This window comes from Lathyrus oleraceus, chromosome 5 (genome assembly GCF_024323335.1).
Source record: "Lathyrus oleraceus cultivar Zhongwan6 chromosome 5, CAAS_Psat_ZW6_1.0, whole genome shotgun sequence".
NCBI classification, from domain to species: domain Eukaryota; kingdom Viridiplantae; phylum Streptophyta; class Magnoliopsida; order Fabales; family Fabaceae; genus Lathyrus; species Lathyrus oleraceus.
Window position 1 is genome coordinate 399,679,428 of NC_066583.1, and position 15,298 is coordinate 399,694,725.

General features: G+C 39.4%; 1 non-coding gene across 1 annotated transcript; it reads right to left on the minus strand.

Moving 5' to 3' along the window:
- Window positions 1-230: 230 nt before the first annotated feature.
- Window positions 231-337, minus strand: LOC127088409 (small nucleolar RNA R71). Its single transcript, XR_007790247.1, has one exon. It is a non-coding gene; the product is annotated as a small nucleolar RNA R71 (small nucleolar RNA).
- Between the last annotated feature and the right edge of the window lie 14,961 nt (window positions 338-15,298).

The window sequence follows — 15,298 nt, forward strand, 5'->3', positions numbered from 1 at the left end:
GAAATCCTACCGAGGATCCAAACCTTCATTTATCCGTATTTGTCCAAGATGCTGACACTGTTAAAGCTAATGGTGTCACTTCAGAGGCAATTCGACTTCGTCTCTTTCATTTCTCGTTAAGAGATAAAGCTAGAAGATGGCTTCAGTCTCTTCCTTCCAACTCAGTCACCACATGGAATGAGTTGAAGAAAGTCTTTCTTGCCCGATATTTTCCTCCAAGCAAAACAGCTATGTTGAGAGCCCAGATAAATGGATTTAAGCAAAAAGATAACGAATCTCTTTTCGAAGCATGGGAAAGATACAAGGACATGATGAGACTTTGTCCACACCATGGTTTAGAGGACTGGTTAGTAATTCACACCTTCTACAATGGTCTCTTATACAACACAAGGTTAACAATAGACGCCGCCGCCGGTGGTGCGCTTATGGATAAACCTTACACCGACGCTTATCAACTTATCGAGAGCATGGCCCAAAATCATTATCAGTGGGGAAGCGACCGAATAATGGTAGAAAAACCTCAAACGAAAGGTGGCATGTACGAGATAAGTAGCCTTGATCATGTTAATGCAAAAGTGGATGCTCTTGCCCAGAAAATTGAAAGTTTAAATGTATCACCTCCAGCCACCGTGGTTGTCGTAACTCAAAATTGCGAAGTCTATGGAATTCAAGGTCACACTCCTACAAATTGTCAACTCCTAACAGGAATTCAAACAGATCAGGTGAACTATGTTCAAGGAAATCCTTACTCGCATACCTATAACTCAAACTGGAAGAACCATCCTAATTTTTCATATAAAAGTAACAACGCTTTATACGCACCAGGTCAAGCTCCTAGTCAAGCTCCAGCTGTACCACCTGGATATCAAAAGCTGACCCCATCTACACCTAACAATAACGTTCCTAGGAAATCCAACTTGGAAATCATGATGGAGAACTTCATAGCTTCTCAACAGCAAACCAATAAAGAGTTCTTAAACCAGAATGTACACACTAGCGAACAGATTAAACAACTAGCAAGTAAGGTAGATGCCCTGGCTACCCATAACAAAATGCTGGAAACACAAATCTCGCAAGTAGCTCAACAACAAGCGCCTACCGCTGCCCTAACTGGTACATTTCCAGGACAACCCCAACCTAATCTGAAAGGCCACGCTCATGCAATTATATTACGAAGTGGTACAGAGGTAGAAGGACCATCTGACCCAAGGATTGAGAACCAAAACTCTAAAAAGTCAACTGAGGAAGAAAGTAAACTTAAGGAAAAGGAAGAGTGTAATAAGGGAACCGTAGAAAAAAAAGAACCTTATGTACCTCCACCGCCTTACAAACCACCTATCCCTTATCCTCAAAGGCTAATTAAAACCAAAAACGCGGCCCAATTTAAAAAATTTGTTGACCTACGGAAACAATTAAACGTCACAATCCCTTTTACAGAAGCTATTACACAAATGCCCTCATATGTTAAGTTCTTAAAATAAATTTTATCTAATAAAAGGAAACTTGAAGATGACGAAACCGTTACACTCACTGCTGAGTGTAGCGCAATAATCCAAAATATGCCTCCTAAACTTAAAGATCCTGGTAGTTTTTCTATACCCTGTCATATAGAAAAATTTGTCATAGACAAAGCTTTATGCGATTTAGGAGCCGGTATCAGTGTTATGCCCTTGTCCATATGCAAGAAACTTGAAATGGGAGAATTAAGACCAACTAAAATGTCGGTGCAATTAGCGGATCGTTCCGTTAGATATCCCGTAGGAATTCTTGAAAACGTTCCCGTGCACATTGGTCAATTCTACATTCCCACCGATTTTATAATTATGGACATAAGAAAAGATGAAGTCACCCCCATTATATTGGGAAGACCCTTCTTAGCAACTACCGGTGCTATCATAAACGTAAAACGAGGACGACTCACTTTCGAAGTAGGAGAAGAGAAAATTGAGTTTATTCTTTCCAAATTTTTGAAAGCACCTGCAATAGAAGACACATGTTACTTCATGGATATCATCGATGAATGCATGAAAGAAACAGAATTCGAAAATGACGATTTATCCGACTATCGTGTAGAAGACAGACTGAACCAATGTTTAGCAATAACATCAGACCCTACGCAATGCCTTAAGAAACCAACCCTCGACCTGAAAACACTTCCCAAAAATCTGAGATATGAATTCCTAAACTTAGAACTTGAACGACCAGTAATAGTCAATGCAGACCTAGGAAAACTTGAAACCGAAAAACTCCTACATATCTTAAGAAAATATCCAACCGCATTAGGATACAACATCATCGATCTTAAAGGGATAAGTCCTTCTATTTGTATGCACCGCATCATGCTAGAAGAAGACTGTAAGACTTCTAGGGAACATCAGAGGAGACTAAACTCGATCATGAGTGAGGTAGTGAAGAAGGAAGTAACGAAGTTATTAGAGGCAGGTATCATATATCCTATATCCGATAGTAAATGGGTTAGTCCTGTACACGTAGTACCAAAGAAAGGAGGTATAACAGTGATCGAAAATGAAAAAGGAGAAACTATAACCAAACGAATTGAATCGGGATGGAGAATGTGCATTGATTATAGAAAGCTAAACAAAGCAACCCGAAAAGATCATTTTCCTTTACCATTCATAGACCAGATGTTAGAACGACTAGCCAAGCATTCTCATTTCTGCTATCTGGACGGTTACTCAGGTTTCTTTCAAATACCGATTCATCCTGATGACCAAGAAAAGACAACGTTCACATGTCCTTTTGGTACCTTCGCTTATCGACGAATGCCGTTTGGCTTGTGCAATGCTTCTGCAACTTTCCAAAGGTGCATGATGGCAATATTCGCCGATTTTCTCGAAAGCATCATGGAAGTCTTCATGGATGACTTTTCCGTGTGCGGGCAAAGTTTCGAAGAATGTCTTGAGAACCTCGAAAGAATTCTAGAACGATGTGTAAAAGTAAACCTAGTACTTAATTGGGAAAAATGTCACTTTATGGTACAAGAAGGAATTGTTTTAGGACACATCATATCAAATAGAGGAATTGAAGTAGACAAAGCCAAAATAGAAGTAATCGAAAACCTTCAACCTCCGAAAACTGTGAGGGAAATACGAAGCTTCTTAGGACATGCCGGTTTTTACCGACGATTCATTAAAGATTTCTCTAAAATAACTAAACCTTTAACCGAATTATTAATGAAAGACGCTGAATTCATCTTCGACAATAAATGTTTAGAAGCATTTCAAACACTTAAACAAGCATTGATCTCCGCGCCCATAATGCAGACCCCGGATTGGAATGAACCTTTCGAAATAATGTGTGACGCAAGTGACTACGCCGTAAGCGCTGTTTTAGGACAACGAAAGGATAAAAAACTTCACGTCATATATTATGCGAGTAGAACTCTAGATGAAGCGCAAATGAATTACGCCACGACCGAGAAAGAACTTTTAGCAGTAGTATTTGCACTAGATAAATTTCGTTCCTACTTGGTCGGAGCTAAAATAATCGTTTACACTGATCACGCTGCCATTAAGTACCTCTTAACAAAAAAGGACGCTAAACCTAGACTCCTAAGGTGGATTTTGTTGCTACAAGAATTTGATTTGGAAATCAAAGATAAAAAAGGAACTGAAAACGTAGTAGCAGATCACCTCTCTAGACTTGAAAACCTGGAACCGGAAAGAACATCGATCAACGATGATTTCTCGTACGATAAACTTATAGCTAATTTGGAAGAAAATAGAGCTGACAAACAGGTAGAGACCACCTTGGCTGTATGCGTTACACCATGGTACGCTGATTTTGTCAATTATTTAGCCGCCGGAGTGGTTCCACTTGATTTATCCTACCAACAAAAGAAATGATTCTTCCATGACATAAAACATTACTACTGGGACGACCCTTTACTTTTCAAAAGAGGCTCCGATGGTATTTTCTGTCGCTGTATACCTGAAGAAGAGGTAGAAAGTATAATCCAACATTGTCATTCCGCTCCTTATGGTGGACATGCAAGTACATCCAAAACCTGCTCTAAAATCCTACAAGCCAGTCTTTATTGGCCAAACATATGGAAGGATGTGCATACCGCTGTCAAGAAATGCGATAGGTGTCAACGCACAGGAAACATATCTAGACGTGATGAAATGCCACAAAAAGGCATTTTGGAAGTAGAAATTTTCGATGTGTGGGGAATAGATTTCATGGGACCTTTTCCACCTTTTTTGGTGACAAGTACATACTCGTAGCAATTGACTACGTATCAAAATGGATTGAGGCTATAGCTTCTCCAACAAACGACACACGAGTAGTAATTAAACTCTTTAAGAATATAATCTTTCCAAGATTTGGTGTCCCAAAAATAGTCATCAGTGACGGTGGATCTCATTTCATATCTAAAATACTCGAAAAATTATTGTTTAAGTATGGTGTAAAACATCGAGTAGCAACACCTTACCATCCTCAAACTAGTGGACAAGTGGAAGTGTCTAATAGAAAAATTAAACAGATATTGGAAAAAACTGTCGCTACATCGAGGAAAGACTGGTCATCAAAATTACCCGAAGCTTTATGGGCATATCGAACCGCTTACAAAACTCCCATAGGAACAACCCCATTTAAGCTTATTTATGGTAAATCGTGTCACCTCCCAGTGGAGTTAGAACATAAGGCCTATTGGGCCATTAAAAATTTAAATTTAAACTATAAGGCCGCCGGGCAAAAGCGAATTCTAGATATAAACGAATTAGAGGAACTTAGACAAGATGCATACGAAAATGCCAAAATCTACAAGGAAAGAACGAAAAAATGGCATGATAAACGTATATCAAGGAAAACTTTCAAACAAGGCGATGTAGTCCTATTGTTTAACTCTAGACTTAAGTTATTCCCAGGAAAACTACGCTCTAGGTGGTCTGGCCCTTTCAAAGTCACTGAGGTCTTTTCTAGTGGGGTTGTAGAAATTTAAGGAAAATCTATTGAATCATTTATCGTAAACAGGCAGCGTCTAAAACATTATCATTATGCTGAAAACAATGAAGACTCGCAAGTCCCACACTTAGACGTATTGTCTCCAAAATTAATGGATTAACATTTAATAGTTTTATGTCGAGCTTGCGACATTAAACAAAGCGCTTCGTGGGAGACAACCCACAAATTTTTATTTTTCTTTGATTATTCTTTTGATTTTATTCAGTTTTCATTCTTTATTTTCTTTATTTTATTAAATTTTTCTTCTTTTCTTCTTTCGGCATCTGGCCAAATCCTGACTAAAATTCTTGTTTTTATTTTCTTTAGTTAACACTAACCTGATGGCACATATTGATCACATGGGTATTAATTTCCGAGGGAGAGCTCAGAGACAAAATTTTGAAGAACTTGCTGAGAGAGAGATGCACCCGAATTTTTATGCTGATGATTGTGCAATGACCATACTTGGGCTAAGAGATAGTGTCCTATATTTTCTGAATCAAATAGGCTAGGAAACCACTCCTATTCGGAGACAATTTGTTACTTACCGGAGGCTAACTCTAGAATTCCTTAGCTCCCTGATTTATTTACCGAACCATGGAAAAGGAATAAACCGAGGTTTCATTCAATTCAGGATGTTCAATATGGAGTATCAGTATAACATTAGAGAATTTACTAACCTCTTAGGGTTCCCTACTTCTTTTGATGCATTCACCATGAGCCAAGAAGACCTCTTTGAATATCGAGAGCTTGAGCATTTTTGGGGAAGTTTGACGGGAAATGACGAACCTGAGGAACATGAGTTTCTTTCTGGAAACATACATAACCCAGCTTTTCGTTATTTCCACAAGATCCTAACACACACTCTTTTTGGGAAAAGATCAAACATTACCACAGTATCACGTGATGAACTTTTCATAATATTTTGTGCTTCCCAGAATCGTCCAGTGAATGGTGCCACTTATATGTTGGCGAGTTTTGACCTCCTTATTCAAGATGACCGTGCACCGATTAAAATAGGAGGATTGATAACTATGATTGCTAATGCTATTGGATTGCACCAACCCATGCTTGATTTGAACCCTTTTTGTGGTATTCAGCCTATGAATATACTTTTCCTTTTCAACACTATGTTTATAGGAAACCTTGGACCTGAAGACTTTGAACTATTAATTAACAACCAAGCTTTTTACCTATTCACCATGCCTAGCCCGATGACTAGTGTCCATAACCGAAATAATTGGCTCTACAACCTGGATGGAATGCCTTCTCCTGTTAAATCTGTTGAAACCATCCAAGATTATGAGATTCTTGACAACCATATTCTTAATGCTGAGTCTGATCCGCAGACACCAACTGGTTACCATGATGTTGCCTCTCCACCTCGTCCTATCCCGTCCGCAGAATCGGAAGTACCTGATCTTAGACATCATATGCTCGGAACTGATTATAATACCGTTATTCAAGCTTTGATGTCAGAACAAGATGCCATTAAAGAAGAGTTAACTACGATGGGACATGAATTTATGGAGTACATAAGTAGAATGACAAATCAATTCCACGAGTTGCTACACCGTGTCAATTCCTTTGCTCCTCCGACGAGAGATTCTACAAGTGGCTAGAAGAATTGCAGTTAACTAGTTTTAGTCTTAGGAAATTTATAGTTCCGTTTGACAATATTTTTAATCTTAGGATTTATTTTTCGCATGTTTTATTTTATCTTCAGTCAAATATTACATTATGTTTATTTTTATGAATCTACCGGCATTATTGGTTAAATTAAATTTCATTTTGATTTATGCACTGTCTAAAATTACCAATGATGATATATATTGTATGCTACTACTTACATGGCTTATTAGAAAAAAAAATATATTCTATGGTGTAGTAAAGTAGCATCCATGACACAAAAAAAACAAAATAATAAAAATAACATATATAATAAATAAAACCAAAAAAATAATAAAAATAAAAAAATTTAATAAAGCACCCACGCATGCTGTCACGAACGTTTTGACCGTTGCATGATCAGAGGTGTGACGAGCGTAACGCATGCTGTCACGGTCGCCACACCCCCATGACGCCCGTCACACATGCTGTCACAAACGTGACAACCTGCTTTCTCGTATAATGTTTTTGACCGTTGTCACGACAGTTACTCCCCTTTTCAATTCACCTTTATTTTATTCATCTCACCTCTTTATCCCCATTCAACTCACCTCTCTATCCACATTAATTTTTTCTCACCCACTCCTCTTCCCAATTTCAAAACTCTTCCTATAAATACCTTCACTACATTTCTTCCTATACCACACCATTCCATTCTATACAAAAAATTTCATCCTCTTTTCCTTTCTCCTTCTTTCTACCTACCAATCAAAATGGCGGAGAACCAACATCAAATGCAATTTGGAAATATTATTTTCCGAACTGAAGATAGTAACTATCAACGGGAGAAGTTTGTTCGTTTCCAGCAACGCGGTGTCACATCTACCAGGTACCTAGATTTCAATTGCTTACAAGAATTAGGATTACATGAAGGTGTGCAATGGCTGCTTAGGTTATCCGATTTAACTTTTCTGTGCACACAAAATCACCCAACATACCCATCACTCACCTTGGAGTTTTTAAGCTCTTATTCATACACCACTCCAACCGGTGAGGACGAGTACTTAACCGGTGTCGCAAAATTCCGTATGTTCAACACTGAGTACGCACTATCTCAAGAACAGTTGAGTGTCATGCTACATTTTCCTGAAGGAGACCACGTCCACCCAAGAATCCCTCCAAACTCAGAGTGGAACACGGTCGCATTCGAACTTTTTGGAAAAATATCTGGTGTGGTAACCACCAATTGGGATGCATTACTTGCTTCACACATACACAACCCCACTATCCGGTATTTTGTCTGTATTTTGCAAAACACCATCTTTGGAAGAGCCAGCAACAACAAAGTTAACGCGAAAGAATTATTCTTCCTACACTGCATCTTTTCAGTAGATACAAAGGTAAACGCCGCCTCTTTCTTACTTCACCATATCCGTACCCTTTGTGCTCGAGGCAATCAACCTTTTGTGATTGGAGGATTAATAACCACCATCGCACTCGGTCTAAATTTAGGGGACCGACTTCAGAATTTGCAATCTTTGCCACCCCTGTTTATGGATATTGTAACACCCCGATAAAATAAGGCTAATTATTTAATTTGAATTAATATAATATTTATTAATTTAATTAATTAATTGGAAATATTATTGGATTATTATTATTATTTTGGAAAATATATAAGTTGGAATAAGAAAAAGGGTTTGGGTTGGTAAAGAGTTTTCACGTGAAAAGCAGAGAAGCGATCGTGAAAGTGGAGAAAGGGGCAAAGAGGAAGAACCAGAGAGCAAAGGTTGGAGAAGAGCTTGGAGCTTAGAGATTTTGCCGGATTAACTCAGGTAAGGGGGGTTTATCGTCGTTTGATGGGTATTATAGATTAACATGTCATGGGTAGTGATAGCCGTTGAATTGACCCTAATTGGGATTATGAATGCTGGAAAATTACGTTGGATGAAACTGTGTTTAGGCTGTAATTAAATATGTGTTTGGGTTAGTTGTGAATTTCCGAACGTATAGCTTTTTACGGAATTGGAATCGGAGGTCCGGAAGTCCTCCAACGGCGGAAAATGCGGAGAACTCTGCATTCTGCCTTGTGTTAGCGCAGGGACTGCTGTTTTGCCTGCGTTAACCGGTTAACCCAGGGTGTTAACCGGTTAACACTGTTATAATTTGTGAAAATGTGCTGTTTTGCCTGCGTTAACCGGTTAACCCAGGGCGTTAACCGGTTAACACTGTTGCGTTTTGCCAGAAAATGTATTTTTGTCCTGCGTTAACCGGTTAACCCAGGGCGTTAACCGGTTAACACTGTTGGAAATTGGAAAATTTAATATTTCAATGTTGGGAACCTAATTGGTGATTGGCATATTCTCGTTGATTTCGATGAGTAATTTTGTTGAGTTTATGTTATGAAGTGTTGATATAAATATGTTGATAAGTTGTGTTAAGTTGTTGAAAATACTGAGTTGTAGGCTTGATGAGCCAACGTTGATTATAAGTTGATTATGTTGAAAACATTGTTGTGTTGCTGTTATTATTATGTTGTCGGAATTTAAAGTCGTGTATGCCATGTACATTCATATGCATTAAGTCGGAGCTTTGCTCACACCACGTTGGCCTGGATTGGCAAAAATCGGAGCTTTGCTCACACCACGTTGGCCTGGATTGGCAAATTTTAAGTTGAAAGTTGAAGGCTTATGCCTTGATGCCCACTAAAATGGCAATGATTTTAAGTTGGGAGTTTTACTCCGAATGGTACCACATGCATGACGAGTCGAGTCTCATTTGAGTTGCATTTTATGTTGTTATTGAGTTGCATTTTACGTTGTTATTGAGTACGATATTTGAGTTGATGTGCCGTTACTGAATGCATGATATGATTAGGGTGATTAACGTGTAAATTTACTTAACATAACATGATAATTTATAATGTTTGTTATATCGATTGAGGAACTCACCCTTACAACTATTTTTCAGGTAACGAGCAATGAGTTGAGTAGAAGCTAATGCTTGGAGTCTAGTGTAGTCTACTTAGTGGGTCGTGCTCTGATAGATGTAACATCGGGACGGGATGTTTTAATTGTTTTATTGTTGGTTGTTGAACCTTTTTACCTGTAAAACGTTATATGTTTTGAATGGTTGGTTGATTTTATCCGCTGCGAATTATGCAAAGATGTTATTTTGATTAAATAAAGAGCATGGCAGTTTTATGGTGTGAAATGTTGTGTGACACCCTTGGTGCATGATTACTCTGATATATATATATATATATATATATATATATATATATATATATATATATATATATTTGTTGTTGTTATTAAATATTTGGGGTATTTTAGAAGGGTGTTACATTAGTGGTATCAGAGAAGGTCGGTCTGTCCGGCCAGTTATCGTGTCGTTACTGTCTAACAATTGTGTAATTGTTACTAGTCTAACTTTTAAGTTGTGTTGTAGTGATAAGTTGAAATGGCTGGAAGGAATGACGCTGCAATGGCTGCCGCAATGCAAGCGATGGCACAAGCTGTGCAGAATTTGCCAAATGCTGGTGGTGATGCTGGATCACGTAGCTTGGCGACTTTTCAAAGAGAGAATCCGCCGGTGTTTAAAGGGAAGCATGATCCAGATGCAGCCTTGGGATGGTTGAAAGAGATTGAGAGAATCTTCCGTGTTATGGATTGCACTCCAGCTCAGAAGGTTCGGTATGGTACTCACATGCTAGCAGTCGAAGCTGATGACTGGTGGCTAGAGACTCATGAGAGGTTGACCGTGGCAGGTGAAGTCATCACTTGGGATGTATTCCGTAGGGAATTCATGAGGAAGTATTATCCGGAAGATGTCCGTGGTAAGAAGGAAATTGAGTTCCTTGAGCTAAAGCAAGGAAACATGTCTGTCACTGATTATGCTGCGAAATTTGTGGAGCTGTCCAAATTTTATCCTCATTACACTGGTGCTGGTGCTGAATTTTCAAAGTGCATCAAGTTTGAAAATGGACTGCGCTCTGAAATTAAGAAGGCTGTTGGGTATCAGAAGATACGCATTTTTACCGAATTGGTTGATAGCTGCAGGATATTTGAAGAAGACAATAATGCTCATTACAAGATTGTCAGTGACCGCAGAGGCAAGCAACATCAAAACCGTGGCAAGCCGTATGATGCTCCAGCTGGAAAAGGAAAACAAGGAGCTGCTCCGGCTCAGAGGACTAGTAGGGGAGGTGCTCCTGTTGGTATAGTTTGTTTCAAATGTGGTCAGGCTGGTCATAAGAGTAATGTATGCACTGTTGAAGTAAAGAGATGTTTTCGTTGTGGTAAGACTGGTCATGCAATAGCTGATTGCAAGCACAAGGAAGTGATTTGTTTTAATTGTGGCGAAGAAGGGCATATTGGAAGTTAGTGTCAGAAGCCGAAGAAATCTCAGACTGGGAAGGTGTTCGCATTGACCGGAACTCAAACCTCCAGTGAGGACAGACTTATCCGAGGTACGTGTTATATTAATGGCTTTCCTCTTGTAGCTATTATTGACACAGGTGCGACTCATTCCTTTATATCTTTGGATTGTGCTGTGAAACTTAAGTTAGAGATATCTGAGATGTTGGTAGTATGGTAATTGATACTCCTGCGAAGGGTTCAGTGACTACTACTTCAGTTTGTTTGAATTGTCCTTTGAGTATTTTTGGTAGAGACTTTAGAATGGATCTAGTGTGTCTTCCACTAGTGCAGATTGATGTTATTCTGGGTATGAACTGGTTGGTGTTTAACCGAGTTTCTATCAACTGTTTTGATAAGACAGTGGTCTTTCCTGAGATTGAGGAAGGAAAGAGTTTGTTTCTATCAGCAAGGCAAGTGAATGAGGAAGTAGCAGATGGGGCGGAGTTGTTTATGCTGTTAGCGACTTTGGAGGCTAAAGATAAACTGGTGATTTGCGATCTAGCTGTGGTGTGTGATTTTCCTGATGTGTTTCCGGAAGAGGTGAATGAATTGCCGCCAGAGCGCGAAGTGGAGTTCTCGATTGATTTGGTACCTGGTACTAGGCCGATATCGATGGCTCCGTACCGTATGTCTGCTGTTGAGTTAACTGAATTGAAGAGTCAGTTGGAAGATCTGTTGGATAAGAAATTTATTCGTCCGAGTGTGTCACCGTGGGGTGCACCAGTGTTGTTGGTTAAGAAGAAAGAAGGTACTATGAGGTTGTGTGTGGACTACAGGCAACTGAATAAAGTGACGATCAAGAATCGGTATCCTTTGCCGAGGATTGATGATTTGATGGATCAGTTGGTTGGTGCAAGTGTGTTCAGCAAAATAGATTTGAGATCTGGGTATCATCAGATCCGTGTGAAAACTGAGGATATTCAGAAGACTGCTTTCAGAACAAGGTATGGACATTATGAGTATTCTGTAATGCCTTTTGGTGTGACTAATGCGCCTGGAGTATTTATGGAGTATATGAATAGGATTTTCCATCCGTACCTAGACAAGTTTGTTGTGGTGTTTATTGATGATATTTTGGTGTATTCGAAATCTGAAGAAGAGCATGCTGAACATTTGAGAGTGGTTTTAGAAGTTCTCCGAGAAAAGAAGTTATTTGCTAAATTGTCCAAGTGTGAATTTTGGTTAGGAGAGGTGAGTTTTCTTGGGCATGTGATTTCAAGAGGTGGCGTTGCTGTTGATCCTTCTAAGATAGAAGCGGTATCTAAGTGGGAAGCTCCGAAGTCTGTTGCTGAGATTCGAAGTTTCCTTGGTTTGGCTGGTTATTATAGGAAGTTCATTGAGGGATTTTCTAAGTTGGCGTTACCATTGACGATGTTGACCAGGAAAGGGCAAGCGTTTGTTTGGGATTCAAAATGTGAAGAAGGTTTCCAAGAGTTAAAGAGAAGGTTAACTACTGCTCCTATTCTGATATTACCGAGTTCGTCGGAATCATTTGAAGTTTACTGTGATGCTTCATTGTTGGGTTTGGGTGGCGTGTTGATGCAGAATAAGCAGGTTATAGCTTATGCTTCAAGACAGCTGAGGGTTCATGAGAGGAACTATCCGACGCACGATTTAGAGTTGGCGGCTGTGGTGTTTGTTCTGAAGTTATGGAGACATTACTTGTACGGGTCAAGATTTGAGGTTTTCAGTGACCATAAAAGTTTAAAGTATTTGTTTGATCAGAAAGAGTTGAATATGAGACAGAGAAGATGGTTAGAGTTTCTGAAGGATTATGACTTTGGTTTGAATTACCATCCGGGTAAAGCAAACGTAGTGGCTGATGCATTGAGTCGGAAATCATTACATATGTCTATGCTAATGGTTAAGGAATTGGATTTAATTGAGCAGTTTAGAGACTTGAGTTTGGTGTGTGAGATTACTCACAATAGTGTTAAGTTGGGAATGTTGAAGTTGACAAGTGGTATTCTGGATGAGATCAGAGAGGGTCAGAAATCCGATGTGCTTTTGGTTGATAAGTTGACTCTGGTGAATCAGGGTCAAGGTGGTGAATTCAGAGTTGATGAAAATGGTATTCTGAAATTTGGTAATCGGGTGTGTATTCCGGATGTTACTGAGCTTAAGAAGAGTATTCTTGAGGAAGGACATCGTAGTGGGTTGAGTATTCATCCTGGAGCTACGAAGATGTATCACGATTTGAAAAAGTTATTTTGGTGGCCGGGAATGAAAAGAGAAATTGCGAGCTTTGTTTATTCTTGTTTGACTTGTCAGAAGTCAAAGATTGAGCATCAGAAGCCGTCTGGGCTAATGCAACCGTTGGCTATTCCAGAGTGGAAGTGGGATAGTATCAGTATGGATTTTGTTTCTGGTTTACCGAGAACAATTAAGAATTTTGAAGCTATTTGGGTGATTGTTGACAGATTGACAAAGTCGGCTCATTTCATTCCGATCAGAATGGACTATCCGTTAGAGAGATTAGCCGAGTTGTATATTGAGAAGATTGTAAGTTTGCATGGTATTCCGTCTAGTATTGTTTCGGACAGAGATCCTAGATTTACATCGAAATTCTGGGAAGGTTTGCAGAAGGCTTTGGGAACTAAACTGAGATTGAGCTCTGCATATCATCCGCAGACTGATGGTCAGACTGAGAGGACAATTCAGTCACTAGAGGATCTTTTGAGAGCTTGTGTTTTGGAGAAGGGAGGTGCTTGGGATTGCTATTTACCTTTGATTGAGTTTACCTACAACAATAGTTTTCATTCGAGTATTGGTATGGCACCGTTTGAAGCTTTGTATGGTAGGAGATGTCGGACACCTTTATGTTGGTATGAGTCCGGTGAGAGTGCTGTGGTTGGACCGGAGATTGTTCAACAAACTACGGAAAAGATTAAGATGATTCAGGAGAAGATGAGAATTGCTCAGAGTCGTCAGAAGAGTTATCATGACAAGAGGAGGAAGTCACTTGAGTTCCTAGAGGGAGATCACGTGTTTCTTCGTGTTACTCCGATAACTGGGGTTGGTCGAGCCTTGAAGTCAAAGAAGTTGACACCTCGATTTATTGGTCCTTATCAGATTTTGGAGAGGATAGGAGAGGTAGCCTATCGTATCGCTTTACCGCCGTCACTTGCGAATTTGCATGATGTTTTTCATGTGTCTCAGTTGAGGAGGTACATTCATGATCCGTCGCATGTAATCCAAGTAGATGATGTACAGGTGAGAGATAACCTGACCGTTGAAACATCACCTATGAGGATTGAGGATCGAGAGTTGAAGCAGTTGCGGGGTAAAGAGATTGCCTTGGTGAAGGTAGCTTGGGGAGGACCAGCAGGTGGCAATGTGACTTGGGAACTGGAGAGTCAGATGAAAGAGTCTTATCCAGAGTTATTCGCTTGAGGTATGTTTTCGAGGACGAAAACTCTTTTAGTGGGGGAGAGTTGTAACACCCCGATAAAATAAGGCTAATTATTTAATTTGAATTAATATAATATTTATTAATTTAATTAATTAATTGGGAATATTATTGGATTATTATTATTATTTTGGAAAATATATAAGTTGGAATAAGAAAAAGGGTTTGGGTTGGTAAAGAGTTTTCACGTGAAAAGCAGAGAAGCGATCGTGAAAGTGGAGAAAGGGGCAAAGAGGAAGAACCAGAGAGCAAAGGTTGGAGAAGAGCTTGGAGCTTAGAGATTTTGCCGGATTAACTCAGGTAAGGGGGGTTTATCGTCGTTTGATGGGTATTATAGATTAACATGTCATGGGTAGTGATAGCCGTTGAATTGACCCTAATTGGGATTATGAATGCTGGAAAATTACGTTGGATGAAACTGTGTTTAGGCTGTAATTGAATATGTGTTTGGGTTAGTTGTGAATTTCCGAACGTATAGCTTTTTACGGAATTGGAATCGGAGGTCCGGAAGTCCTCCAACGGCGGAAAATGCGGAGAACTCTGCATTCTGCCTTGTGTTAGCGCAGGGACTGCTGTTTTGCCTGCGTTAACCGGTTAACCCAGGGTGTTAACCGGTTAACACTGTTATAATTTGTGAAAATGTGCTGTTTTGCCTGCGTTAACCGGTTAACCCAGGGCGTTAACCGGTTAACACTGTTGCGTTTTGCCAGAAAATGTATTTTTGTCCTGCGTTAACCGGTTAACCCAGGGCGTTAACCGGTTAACACTGTTGGAAATTGGAAAATTTGATATTTCAATGTTGGGAACCTAATTGGTGATTGGCATATTCTCGTTGATTTCGATGAGTAATTTTGTTGAGTTTATGTTATGAAGTGTTGATATAAATATGTTG